The sequence below is a fragment of the Scyliorhinus torazame genome, chromosome 17 (assembly GCF_047496885.1).
Source record: "Scyliorhinus torazame isolate Kashiwa2021f chromosome 17, sScyTor2.1, whole genome shotgun sequence".
NCBI lineage: Eukaryota > Metazoa > Chordata > Chondrichthyes > Carcharhiniformes > Scyliorhinidae > Scyliorhinus > Scyliorhinus torazame.
The window spans coordinates 65,985,976-65,998,749 of record NC_092723.1 but is presented as its reverse complement, the minus strand read 5'-3'; the positions used below and the strand labels follow the sequence as shown (position 1 = coordinate 65,998,749).

At 45.6% G+C, this 12,774-nt stretch overlaps 1 protein-coding gene across 1 annotated transcript in view; it reads left to right on the top strand.

Annotated features, from left to right (window-relative positions):
• The window catches only part of LOC140393920 (synaptotagmin-6-like), a 760,260-nt gene that overhangs the window by 353,534 nt on the left and 393,952 nt on the right, over positions 1-12,774 (top strand). The window lies entirely within an intron of this gene.

Below are 12,774 nucleotides of genomic sequence, written 5' to 3'. Positions count from 1 at the left end.
AGAATTCATCTATTAAACTACACTCACAAGGAATGGTCTAACACTAAATCGGGCGGAATTCTCCGTAGCCTAACGCCAAAATCAGGATCTACGATCGGGCGGAGAATGCCATCCGACGCTGTAATCGCGGCAGGCACTGGTTTGATGAAGTTCGTGATGCTCTGCCCCCTCCAAATTTGCAGCATCGGGACACACACCATGGACAGTCGCAAGGCCGTTGGCATGTCATCCGCCGGCCCACCCATGAGGATCCACCCCCGGTGGCCGAGTTCCCGATGGCGCAGGCCATGTGTGGTCCCAGCGGTCAGGAACCTGACGTGTCTAGCGCCACCACAGTCGACCTGGATCTGTGCAGCTGGCTGGCGGGGCTTCCACTAGGGCTGGGGGGAGTAGTGGGGACGGTCAAGGGTTGGGCTGTGGGCGTGGGCAGGTTTGGGTTCCAGCATGGCCGCGCCATGTTTTCCAGCACGACCTGTGCAGGTTATCAGCCCTGCGCATGCACAACTCGGGACCTGCCGATTCTCCGGCCATGATCCGCGGGTGCTCCACGCGGCACCAGTGCTAGCCCCTCACGGGTACCGGAATCGGTGAGGGGTTCGCACCAATTTTACCGTCGTGAAACACCCACAGATCCTCCGTTGGCGCTGGCACTTAGCCTCAAGAATGGAGAACTCCGCCCAAGAAGGCACAAGCTCAGGTATTAATGCAAATGTAAATTTAATTCTGGTCTAGGGGATCTTCGATATTTTCATTTCATTCCAAGCTCAAATGTAGCAAAAATATACTCTTTGGATGACGTTTTATTTCTCAATTTCCTTCTGGTTGAGTCAGTTGCTGTTGGGAACAACACATTCTTATCCCAAAAACAATTCTCCACTTTGCCAATGTAAACCTAACCATCAAGTTGATGAGACTTTGCTCCCGGGCCAAACCATTTATCATGAAATGCCCCACAGTGGAAAAGCACATTTACAAATGGAAAAGTGGTTTGAGATTGTACCTGCTTAATTACCAGCACGGGTGTCAGAATAGAAAGGAAGTACGCTTGAGATGAGACTACAAAATGAGCAGCGAGCCAAGGAGATTATAATCTGTGCTGGAAAACTGGCACTAACAAATAGACGATTGATTCTTAAGCATGTGTACTCCGATGCAGTAATTGAAGCAGGATTTCTTTCATGTCGGAGTTTATTTAATATCAACAATGGACGAAGTTCGCCCTATTCAGCAAAGGAATTTTGAACACAGCACATGCGAGGAAATAAGCTGTAAGAAATACTTTTTTGTAAATCGGGCAGGAAGATGTACGATGGCACAGTGCTGCCTCACAGCCCTAGGGACCCGGGTTCAATTCCAGCCTTGGGTGACTGTGTGGAGTTTTGTACATTCTCCCTGTGTTTGTGTAGGTTTCATCCAGGTGCTCCGGTTTCCCGCCACAGTCCAAAGATGTGCATGTTAAGTGAATTGGCCACGCTGAATTGTCCCCTTAGTGTCCAAAGGATGTGCATGTTGGGTTACTGGGTGCTGCAAGGGGGTGGGCCTACGTAGGGTATTCCTTCAGAGGGTCGGTGCATATCCGATGGGCTGAATGTCCTCCTTCTGCACTGTAGGGATTCTATGATTCTATTCTATGAAAGGTTTTTAACTTGTAGGAGCGCTTGGGCTGGGAAGCAGGTAGTGGAGGTTTTCAAACTGGAGAAATTGGCAGAAAGCTGGCTCCAATCCAATCCACATTTACATTCCGTTCACATTCCCTTTGTCTTTTTGTCCACAGCATCTTTGTCAGTCTCCACCTACTGCTGGCCCTCTAACCAGCCCAATTGCTCCACGCACCACGCTCCCACCCACTCCCTACAACAGTATAAATATCATCCTACTTCCAGTTCTCCCTAGCTTTGACAAAGCATCATCCAGGCTCAAAATGTTAGCTCCGTTCTTTTTTTAATATTCATTTACAGGATGTGAACGTTGCTAGTTAGGCCAGCATTTATTGCCCATCCCAAATTGCCCTTTAGAAGGTGGCGGTGTGTTGCCTTCTTGAACCACCGCAGTCCTTGAAATGTAGGTCCTCCCACTATGCTGGTAGGGAGAGAGTTCCAGGATTTTGTCCCAGTTACTGAAGGGACGCCCAATATATTTCCAAGTCAGGGTGGCGAGTGACTTGCAGGGGAACCTCCAGATGATGGGGTTCCCAGATATCTGCTCCTCTTGTCCTTCGAGATGGTCATGGTTATGGGTTTGGAAAGTGCTGTCTAAGGAGCCTTGGTGAGTTGCTGCACTGCATCTTGTAGATCGTACAATTGCCTGCCACTGTTGGTCGGTGATGGAGGGTTTGAATGTTTGTGGAAGGGGGGAGTAATCAAGCTCGTTGCTTTGTCCTGGATGGTGTTGAGCTTCTCTCCTCAGATGCTGTCAGACCTGTTGAGATTTTCCAGCATTTTCTGTTTTTGTTTCAGATTCCAGCATCCGCAGTAATTTGCTTTTATCCAATCCACTGGCCTCTGCATACTGATGAATCTAAAGCAAATCACTACAGATGCTGGAGATCGGAAATAAAACAGGAAGTGCTGGAAATACTCAGCAGGTCTGGCAGCATCTGGGAGAGAGAAACAGAGTTGACGTTTCAGGTTCAATATGACTCTTCTTGCATATGAGCAATGCCCTCGGGAGAGTGAAGTTCTCAATTCTAAATGTTAATCGCTTAACCGTTTTAACATGGCATTTGCCAAATGTAACTTTAGATCCATCGGCTTCCAGGTTTCCAGCGAGAACAAGGTGAGAACAAAATGACAGTTGGAAGCACTGGAGACATGACAGGGTGATAAGTCAATAAGTACTGAAACTTGACCACTGCTTTCTTACCTGCTTGTGGGAAAGGCATTGTTCACAGTGCTTGTGCTAAGAGGTAACTTTCACAATGTTAGTTGTTCAATTCATAACATTGGCGCTTATTCTGATAGACTTAGATGTTTGGATGCCTGTGTCATGGGAATGGCACTTTAAGAAATGTTTGTCAGCTCAAGTGGCTGCAGTGATGTCAGAGTGGTGGAGCTGAGCTCTGGCTCTGTGCTTTTTATAAATGTTTGAGAAAAGCTTGGGTGTGTCTGTGTTTTTTGGTTTTGTTATAGTGTTGGAGCTGAAGCCAGCCAAAGAAGGTGTAATTACAATCTCTCTGCCATCTAAAGACTGTCTCTAGATCATTTAGTGAATTCAGAGTGATAACTGCTCTCAGTAGAAAATTTAAACCTGTTGTGCTTCTGTAAAAAGGATTTTTGTCTTATGGATGTTAAAAGGAAAGTTTAAGGATTACTTATAGTGTTGCATTCTTTGGGGGGTGTATTTGAATTGATGGTTGCCAAAATGTTCACTGTGTGTTTTAAAAAGGTTAACTGAGTTCATAGAATAAACCTTGTTTTGCTTTAAAAATTACTTTTAAATTTCTGCTGCATCACACCTGTAGAGTGGGCCGTGTGATCCCCAAACCACAATCTAGTAAAAGTCGTGGGTCAGGTGAACTCCATGGTACACTTTGGGGTTCTCTAAACCCTGGCCCATAACACCTGATCTCCACTTTGGACCCGAGATCTATGTGCTCAGTATGTGTTGTTTTACCTTGGACCTCAGATGAGGACAAGGACAGCCAGTGCAGCTCACAGAAAGCAATAACTCAAAACAGGACCTACAGTCAAAGATCCATCGACATGTCGGACCAGCAGTGCCTCAGGGGTTTTAGTCCACAGGCAGACTTTGGCAATTTGCTTGAACAAGACCTGCTGCCAAGGGGAGAGGGCATCTACACTTTACCAGCACCTGTCAAAGTCACCACTGCCCTCAACCTCATTGATCCTTCCAGACCTCTGCTGGAGATACTTGCAGAATATCCCAGTCGAAAGTCCATAACTGGATAGGGCAGGTGGACGGATAACTTGTTTGCCGGACAGGAAATTATCACAATGTTTCCACTGGTGATGCCAGCCAGAATGAGCAGTCTATGATCCCTAGTCTCCTCGTGCCTTGAAGCAGAGTTATTGGCTTGCTTCTCAGGGACAAAACATTCCCACTAAAAACACACGAGGAACCCAAGAGGTTTATAGTGGGTCCGTCTGTGGCAGCCATTGTTCCAACATCCAGTATTTTTCATTTTTGGCATCCCTTCCTTTGGCAATTATGAGTTTTGATCAGTGTCTGGATTATATGAAATGTCTCTCTCTTAACATTACCCTGAGGGTAATTTTTTTGGTTTCTCACCTTCACCTTGCAATGTGACCTTGCATTTTTTGTCTCAGTTCAAAATTTATAGACTGTCCAAAATTGAAAAAAAAAAATCAGGATTTCAAAAATAGAGGGACGTAGCCTCGCAACCTAATGCAGTGGTTGGGCTGAAAATCCAAGCATGGACTTCCAGGTCTCGTACACGCTATTGGAGTTTTCCCCCATGCCCAACATCTGGAATTTAATAGCCATCCCTTCGGTTCTGTTAAGGATCTGCTCTGATATGCACAACATATCAAACCATGACAAGTTGAATAGTAAGGACTAATGGTGTTAAGCTGTTTAAACATTTATAAGCCTTAGTTCCCAACATGAAGTTCTTCCCTACGATGAAGCAGCAGCTCTTCTATTTTTCAAGTGAAGTGCAGTGATGAATAAACCAATTCTACCGCAAGAATAGTTTTGACAGTTTCATTGTCAGGCACGAGATATGTTATTAAAACAAGTATTATGATTAACTTGAAAGCTAGCCATTAATATTGATAAAATCTCATGTTCTTGGAACACAATAAAACAGATTCAAAGTGATATCCATGAATTTTCATTTGATTGGTTCTGGCAATTGCGGAGGCGGGTCGCAGACCTGGAGAGGGGGAGAATATATGATGTACTTTGGGGTTTTTTAATCACGAAGGGAATCAGGAGGCTGGATGGATGAAGGTACTTTTGAGTCTAGACCCTGGAGAGATGATTATAAGGTATGGAAACAGCAATCTAAATACAATTTGAGGAGAAACTTCTTCACCAGGAATTAAACTTATGAATAGACTGCCACTGAGAGCCTTGAATGCCAACTCTTGAACACACAATCACACATTGTTCTGAGCACTTCAGATGCCAGCAAGTCCATGGAACTGAGATGATCCATAGGCTCACTATTGTTTAGTATACCAGGACACCAAAGTAAGCATTAATATAATATCAATATATTAACCCTGCTCAATTAAAATCTCATTTTAAATAGCAGAAAAGAAACCTCAGTTTGCCTAGTCCCTTATGAATTCATCTGAAGAGCAGTCACTGCTGCTATATTAGAATAAGCAGCAGTTGTTTTGTATACAATGTTGCAATATCGCTTTAAGAGTTGATATGCTAGAGAGTAACTTGCCAGGATGTAAACCATGTGACCAGCAGACATTGTTCAGAGGGGCTTTCGATTAAGCCACTCGCATGTGGCGTGAAGGAGTTGCAACTATGTTTTCCTGTCAACAATAGCTGTTGATTCTTTATAGTAAACCTATTTGCTGAGCAATCTGTTTTTTAAAGTATTTTTATTCCACAAATTGTCAACATTTTTACAATTTACCACAACCCCACCAACCCCCTAACCCACCAAGCTCCCATCACTCCTGTCCCTCCCTCAGCAAACAATGGTAACCAACTCCCCAAAATGCAGAATAAACAAACCCCAACAATTGTAGAACCCCATCACTCACTCCACCCTCAGAGCAAATTTCACTTTTTCGAGAGTCAGAAACTCCAAACTGGTCCCCTTGCCAAGCTGAGGGACAGGGCAGAGAAGCTGATTTGTGCTATCCACAAGGCAGCACGGTAGCCTTGTGGATAGCACAATTGCTTCACAGCTCCAGGGTCCCAGGTTCGATTCTGGCTTGGGTCACTGTCTGTGCGGAGTCTGCACATCCTCCCCGTGTGTGCGTGGGTTTCCTCCGGGTGCTCCGGTTTCCTCCCACAGTCCAAAGATGTGCGGGTTAGGTGGATTGGCCATGATAAATTGCCCTTAGTGTCCAAAATTGCCCTTAGTGTTGGGTGGGGTTACTGGGTTATGGGGATAGGGTGGCGGTGTTGACCTTGGGTAGGGTGCTCTTTCCAAGAGCCGGTGCAGACTCGATGGGCTGAATGGCCTCCTTCTGCACTGTAAATTCTATGAAATTCACCCCAACAAGACTCGCCTGCAAGCAATCAGCAAGGCGAAGGCTAAAACATCTGCCCCCCGCACCCGCCGGCAGCTCCGGCCGGTCCGACACCCCGAATATGGCTTCTCGGAGACCGGGCTCCACATCCACATGTAGAATCCCCGAAATGGTGCTGAACACCGTCGTCGAAAACCTTTCCAGCTTCGGGCAGGCCCAAAACATGTGCACATGGTTCGCAGGGCCCCTCCGACAACACTCACAGATATTCTCCACCCCTTCGAAAAGCTGGCTCATCCTAGACTTTGGAAGGTGCACTCTGTACGCTACTTTCAGCTGTATCAGCCCCAGCCTCGCACTCAAAGTCGAGGAATTTATCCTCTGCAGCACCTCACACCACAATCCCTCCTCCAGCGCGCCCCCAACTCTACGGCCAGTCTTCATGGAAAGGACAAATATTCTACATGGTGAACACAAGCAGACGAGCAGTAACAGAGCGACCGGTGTGTACAAAACTCAACATTGTGACCATATGCAATACCACTAAGATACCAATTGTAGTAGAAGAGTGAAAAATAATAACATTGAATCAGCCCATGACCTGGACAATAGATGTACCCAGACAGATTCGATGCTCTGGGGAACTTCAGAGGTGATAATGTATTACAGCTCAGAAAAGGTGCAATTACATCAGTTGATCCTCCTAGAAAGTGCAGATGCAGGAGAAACTTAAGAGTGATTTGGTTGTAATGGAGTGCAACTGCATTATCCATTGAGTGCATCAGCATACCAACTGATGCAGTTCCATCACATGTAAACTGTCATGTGAGGGTACCTTTAAGACGTGGATGTTTAAGCAATGAACCTTTAAGAAAACAGTGATGTCAGAGAGTGGGTGGAGCTGAGGTCAGGTCAGCCATTTTGCAGTTTAGTTTTGCAGTTGGAAAAAGCAGTTTGTGTGTGTCTGTGTGTTTCCAGAGAGCTGCAGGAAGAAAGCAAGGTGCTGGAGCTGAAGTCAACCAAGCTAATATATCTCTGCCATTCTACAGAAAATATAGAAATCCTTTAACCTGATGTGATAATGTTTAAAAGTGTTAAGTCTCTTGGAAGTTTGAAGGAACATTTTAAGGAGTTATTTACTGTTGCAATATTTTCTGAGTTATCTTTGAAGTAAGGGGTGTTAAGAGATCCAATGTTTATTTAAGATGTTAAGTTGAGTTCATGGAATAAACAGTGTTTTGTGTTTAAAAAACCCACGTGTCCATAATTGTAATCCCACACCTAGGGAAAATGCCGTGTGCTAGGAAAAGCAACACATCCATTAAAGGGAGAGGTTGGTTGAACTCCATGATACATTTTGGGGTTCTGAAAATGCCTCACCCATAACAATTGGGGGCTCGAGGGGGGATAAAAGTCTATCTATCGGATTGGCTTTTGTAAACTTAAAGACAGTGAAGGATTGTTGCTTTTCCGGTGTGGTATTTTAGTTTAAGTGGGGAGTGTGTTGTGGAAAATGGCTCTTTCAGAAGCTCAGAACTTTGGGGGTGGAGAAGGTCACACGTAGTACTTTACGGACAGAAACAAAAAGCAGACTGTTAGATTTGGCAAGAACATTGCAGTTAACATTACCTGACAAAATGCGAAAAGATGAGGTAATTATGGCGGTGGTTAAGCATTTAAAGTTGCCTGAGATAGAGTTTGACTCATTGAAAATGGCAAAATGGAACATGAGAAAGAATTATAGCGGCTGGCATACGAGAGTGAGAGAGAGGAAAAAGAGTGAAAGAGAGAGAGAGGAAAAAGAAAAGGAGAGAGAGGAAAGGAGAAAAGAAAGAATGGCCCTAGCAGAACAAAAAGAAAAAGAAAGGGAGATACAGATCAGGGAAAAAGGTAAAGAGAGGGAGTTTGAACTTCAAAAAATGGCCATGAAACATGACAATCAGTTAAAATTGGCAGACGTAAAGGGAAATGTACAGTTGGATGATAGTGATGAGGATAGTCAGAAAGAGCGTCATATTCGAAGGGTTGGTGGGAATCTATTTAAATATGTCCAAGCATTGCCAAAGTTTGATGAGAAGGAAAGGGAAGCCTTTTTCATTTCATTTCAGAAGGCAGCTAAACAAATGAAATGGCCACAGGACATGTGGGTGTTACTGATTCAAGCAAAGCTGGTAGGTAGAGCTAGTGAAGTGTTTGGATCACTACCGGAGGAGGTATCTGGAACGTATGAGGAGGTGAAGAAATCCATCTTAAGTGCATATGAGCTAGTGCCTGAAGCTTACAGACAAAGGTTTAGAAATTTAAGGAAAGAATTTGGTCAAACATACATGGAGTTTGAAAGGCTCAAACAGAGTAATTTTGACAGGTGGATAAGGGCCTTGAAAATAGACCTAAACGTATGAAGCTCTCAGAGAAATTATACTTTTGGAGGAGTTTAAAAATTCAATTCCTGATGCAGTGAGAACTCATGTGGAAGAACAGAGGGGTAAAACTGCGAGATTAGCAGCGGAAATGGCAGATGATTATGAATTAGTTCATAAATCAAAGATTGGTTTCCGACATCAGTTTCCGCCAGTGAGGGATAGAAACTGGGGACATGAGAAATACTCAAGTGGTAAAGGTAAAGGTGACCTGATGGGAGACAATAAAGAGAGTGTACCTCAGATTAAAAAAGAAATCCAGGAGGGTGGAAAAGAAATGAAAAGTTTCAGATGTTTTCACTAATAAACTAGGCCATGTAAAGTCACAGTGTTCGTGGTTGAAGAAAAGCACTGGGAAGACTGATGTGGTAAAACAGGATAAGACAGTGGGGTTTGTTAGAGGGGTAAAGGAAAGCCCAAGGGAACAAAGAACAAACAAAGAACAAAGAAATGTACAGCACAGGAACAGGCCCTTCGGCCCTCCAAGCCCGTGCCGATCATGCTGCCCGACTAAACTACAATCTTCTACACTTCCTGGGTCTGTATCCCACTATTCCCAACCTATTCATGTATTTGTCAAGATGCCCCTTAAATGTCACTATCATCCCTGCTTCCACCACCTCCTCCGGTAGCGAGTTCCAGGCATCCACTACCCTCTGCGTAAAATACTTGCCTCGTACATCTACTCTAAACCTTGCCCCTCTCACCTTAAACCTATGCCCCCTAGTAATTGACCCCTCTACCCTGGGGAAAAGCCTCTGAGTATCCACTCTGTCTATGCCCCTCATAATTTTGTAGACCTCTATCAGGTCGCCCCTCAATCTCCGTCGTTCCAGTGAGAACTAACCAAGTTTATTCAACCGCTCCTCATAGCTAATGCCCTCCATACCAGGCAACATTCTGGTAAATCTCTTCTGCACCCTCTCTAAAGCCTCCACATCCTTCTGGTAGTGTGGCGACCAGAATTGAACACGATACTCCAAGTGTGGCCTAACTAAGGTTCTACACAGCTGCAACATGACTTGCCAATTCTTATACTCAATGCCCCGGCCAATGAAGGCAAGCATGCCGTATGCCTTCTTGACTACCTTCTCCACCTGTGTTGCCCCTTTCATTGACCTGTGGACCTGTACACCTAGATCTCTCTGACTTTCAATACTCTTGAGGGTTCTACCATTCACTGTATATTCCCTACCTGCATTAGACCTTCCAAAATGCATGACCTCACATTTGTCCGGATTAAACTCCATCTGCCATCTCTCCGCCCAAGTCTCCAAACAATCTAAATCCTGCTGTATCCTCTGACAGTCCTCATCGCTATCCGCAATTCCACTAACCTTTGTGTCATCTGCAAACTTACTAATCAGACCAGTTACATTTTCCTCCAAATCATTTATATATACTACAAACAGCAAAGGTCCCAGCACTGATCCCTGCGGAACACCACTAGTCACAGCCCTCCAATTAGAAAAGCATCCTTCCATTGCTACTCTCTGCCTTCTATGACCTAGCCAGTTCTGTATCCACCTTGCCAGCTCACCTCTGATCCCGTGTGACTTCACCTTTTGTACTAGTCTACCATGAGGGACCTTGTCAAAGGCCTTACTGAAGTCCATATCGACAACATCCACTGCCCTACCTGCATCAATCATCTTTGTGACCTTCTCGAAAAAATCTATCAAGTTAGTGAGACACGACCTCCCCTTCACAAAACCATGCTGCCTCTCACTAATACGCCCATTTGCTTCCAAATGGGAGTAGATCCTGGCTCGAAGAATTCTCTCCAGTAATTTCCCTACCACTGAAGTAAGGTTCACCGGCCTGTAGTTCCCTGGATTATCCTTGCTACCCTTCTTAAACAGAGGAACAACATTGGCTATTCACCAGTCCTCCGGGACATCACCTGAAGACAGTGATGATCCAAAGATTTCTGTCAAGGCCTCAGCAATTTCCTCTCTAGCCTCCTTCAGTATTCTGGGGTAGATCCCATCAGGCCCTGGGGACTTATCTACCTTAATATTTTTCAAGACGCCCAACACCTCGTCTTTTTGGATCTCAATGTGACCCAGGCTATCTACACACCCTTCTCCAGACTCAACATCGACCAATTCCTTCTCTTTGGTGAATACTGATGCAACGTATTCATTTAGTACCTCGCCCATTTCCTCTGGCTCCACACATAGATTCCCTTGCCTATCCTTCAGTGGGCCAACCCTTTCCCTGGCTACCCTCTTGCTTTTTATGTACATTTAAAAAGCCTTGGGATTTTCCTTAACCCTATTTGCCAATGACTTTTCGTGACCCCTTCTAGCCCTCCTGACTCCTTGCTTAAGTTCCTTCCTACTTTCCTTATATTCCACACAGGCTTTGTCTGTTCCCAGCCTTTTAGCCCTGACAAATGCCTCCTTTTTCTTTTTGACAAGGCCTACAATATCTTTCGTTATCCAAGGTTCCTGAAAATTGGCGTATTTATCCTTCTTCCTCACAGGAACATGCCGGTCCTGAGTTCCTTTCAATTGACACTTGAAAGTCTCCCACATGTCAGATGTTGATTTGCCCTCAAACATCCACCCCCAATCTAGGTTCTTCAGTTTCCTCCTAATATTGTCAAAATTAGCCTTCCCCCAATTTAGCACATTCACCCTAGGACCACTCTTATCCTTGTCCACCAGCACTTTAAAACTTACTGATTTGTGGTCACTGTTCCCGAAATGCTCCCCTACTGAAACTTCTACCATCTGGCCGGGCTCATTCCCCAATACCAGGTCCAGTAACACCCCTTCCCTAGTTGGACTGTCTACATATTATTTTAAGAAGCCCTCCTGGATGCTCCTTACAAACTCCGCCCCATCTAAGCCCCTGGCACTAAGTGAGTCCCAGTCAATATTGGGGAAGTTGAAGTCTATCATCACCACAACCCTGTTGTTTTTACTCTTTTCCAAAATCTGTCTACCTATCTGCGCCTCTATCTCCCGCTGACTGTTGGAAGGCCTGTAGTAAACCCCCAACATTGTGACTGCACCCTTCTTATTCCTGATCTCTACCCATATAGCCTCACTGCCCTCTGCGGTGTCCTCCCGTAGTACAGCTGTGATATCCTCCCTAACCAGTAGCGCAACTCTGCCACCCCTTTTACATCCCCCTCTATCCCGCCTGAAACGTCTAAATCCTGGAACTTTTCGCTGCCAATCCTGCCCTTCCCTCAACCAGGTCTCTGTAATGGCAACAACATCATAGTTCCAAGTGCTAATCCAAGCTCTAAGTTCATCTGCCTTACTCGTAATACTTCTTGCATTAAAACATATGCACTTCAGGCCACTAGACCCGCTGTGTTCAGCAACTTCTCCCTGTCTGCTCTGCCTCAGAGCCACACTGTCCCTATTCCCTAGTTCTCCCTCAATGCTCTCACCTTCTGACCTATTGCTCCCGTGCCCACTCCCCTGCCATACTAGTTTAAACCCTCCCGTGTGACACTAGCAAACCTCGCGGCCAGGATATTTATGCCTCTTCAGTTTAGATGCAACCCGTCCTTATATAGGTCAAACCTGCCCCGGAAGAGCTCCCAGTGGTCCAGATAACGGAAACCCTCCCTCCTACACCAGCTGTTTAGCCACGTGTTTAGCTGCTCTATCTTCTTATTTCTAGCCTCACTGGCACGTGGCACAGGGAGTAATCCCGAGATTACAACCCTAGAGGTCCTGTCTTTTAACTTTCTGCCTAGCTCCCTGAACTCCTGATGCTGGAGCTCATGCCCCTTCCTGCCAATGTTGTTAGTACCAATATGTACAACGACTTCTGCCTGCTTGCCCTCCCCCTTCAGGATACCCTCTACCCGGTCGGAGACATCCTGGACCTTGGCACCAGGGAGGCAACATACCATCCTGGAGTCTCTTTAACATCCACAGAAGCACCTATCTGTGCCCCTGACTATAGAGTCCCCTATTACTATTGCTCTTCTGCGCTTTGACCCTCCCTTCCGAACATCAGAGCCAGCCGTGGTGCCACTGCTCTGGCTGCTGCTGTTTTTCCCTGATAGGCTATCCCCCCCGACAGTATCCAAAGGGGTATACCTGTTCGAGAGGGGGACAACAACAGGGGATTCCTGCACTGACTGCCTGCCCTTTCTGGTGGTCACCCATTTCTCTGCCTGCACCTTGGGTGTGACCACATTTATATACCTGCTATCTATGACGCTTTCCGCCACCTGCATG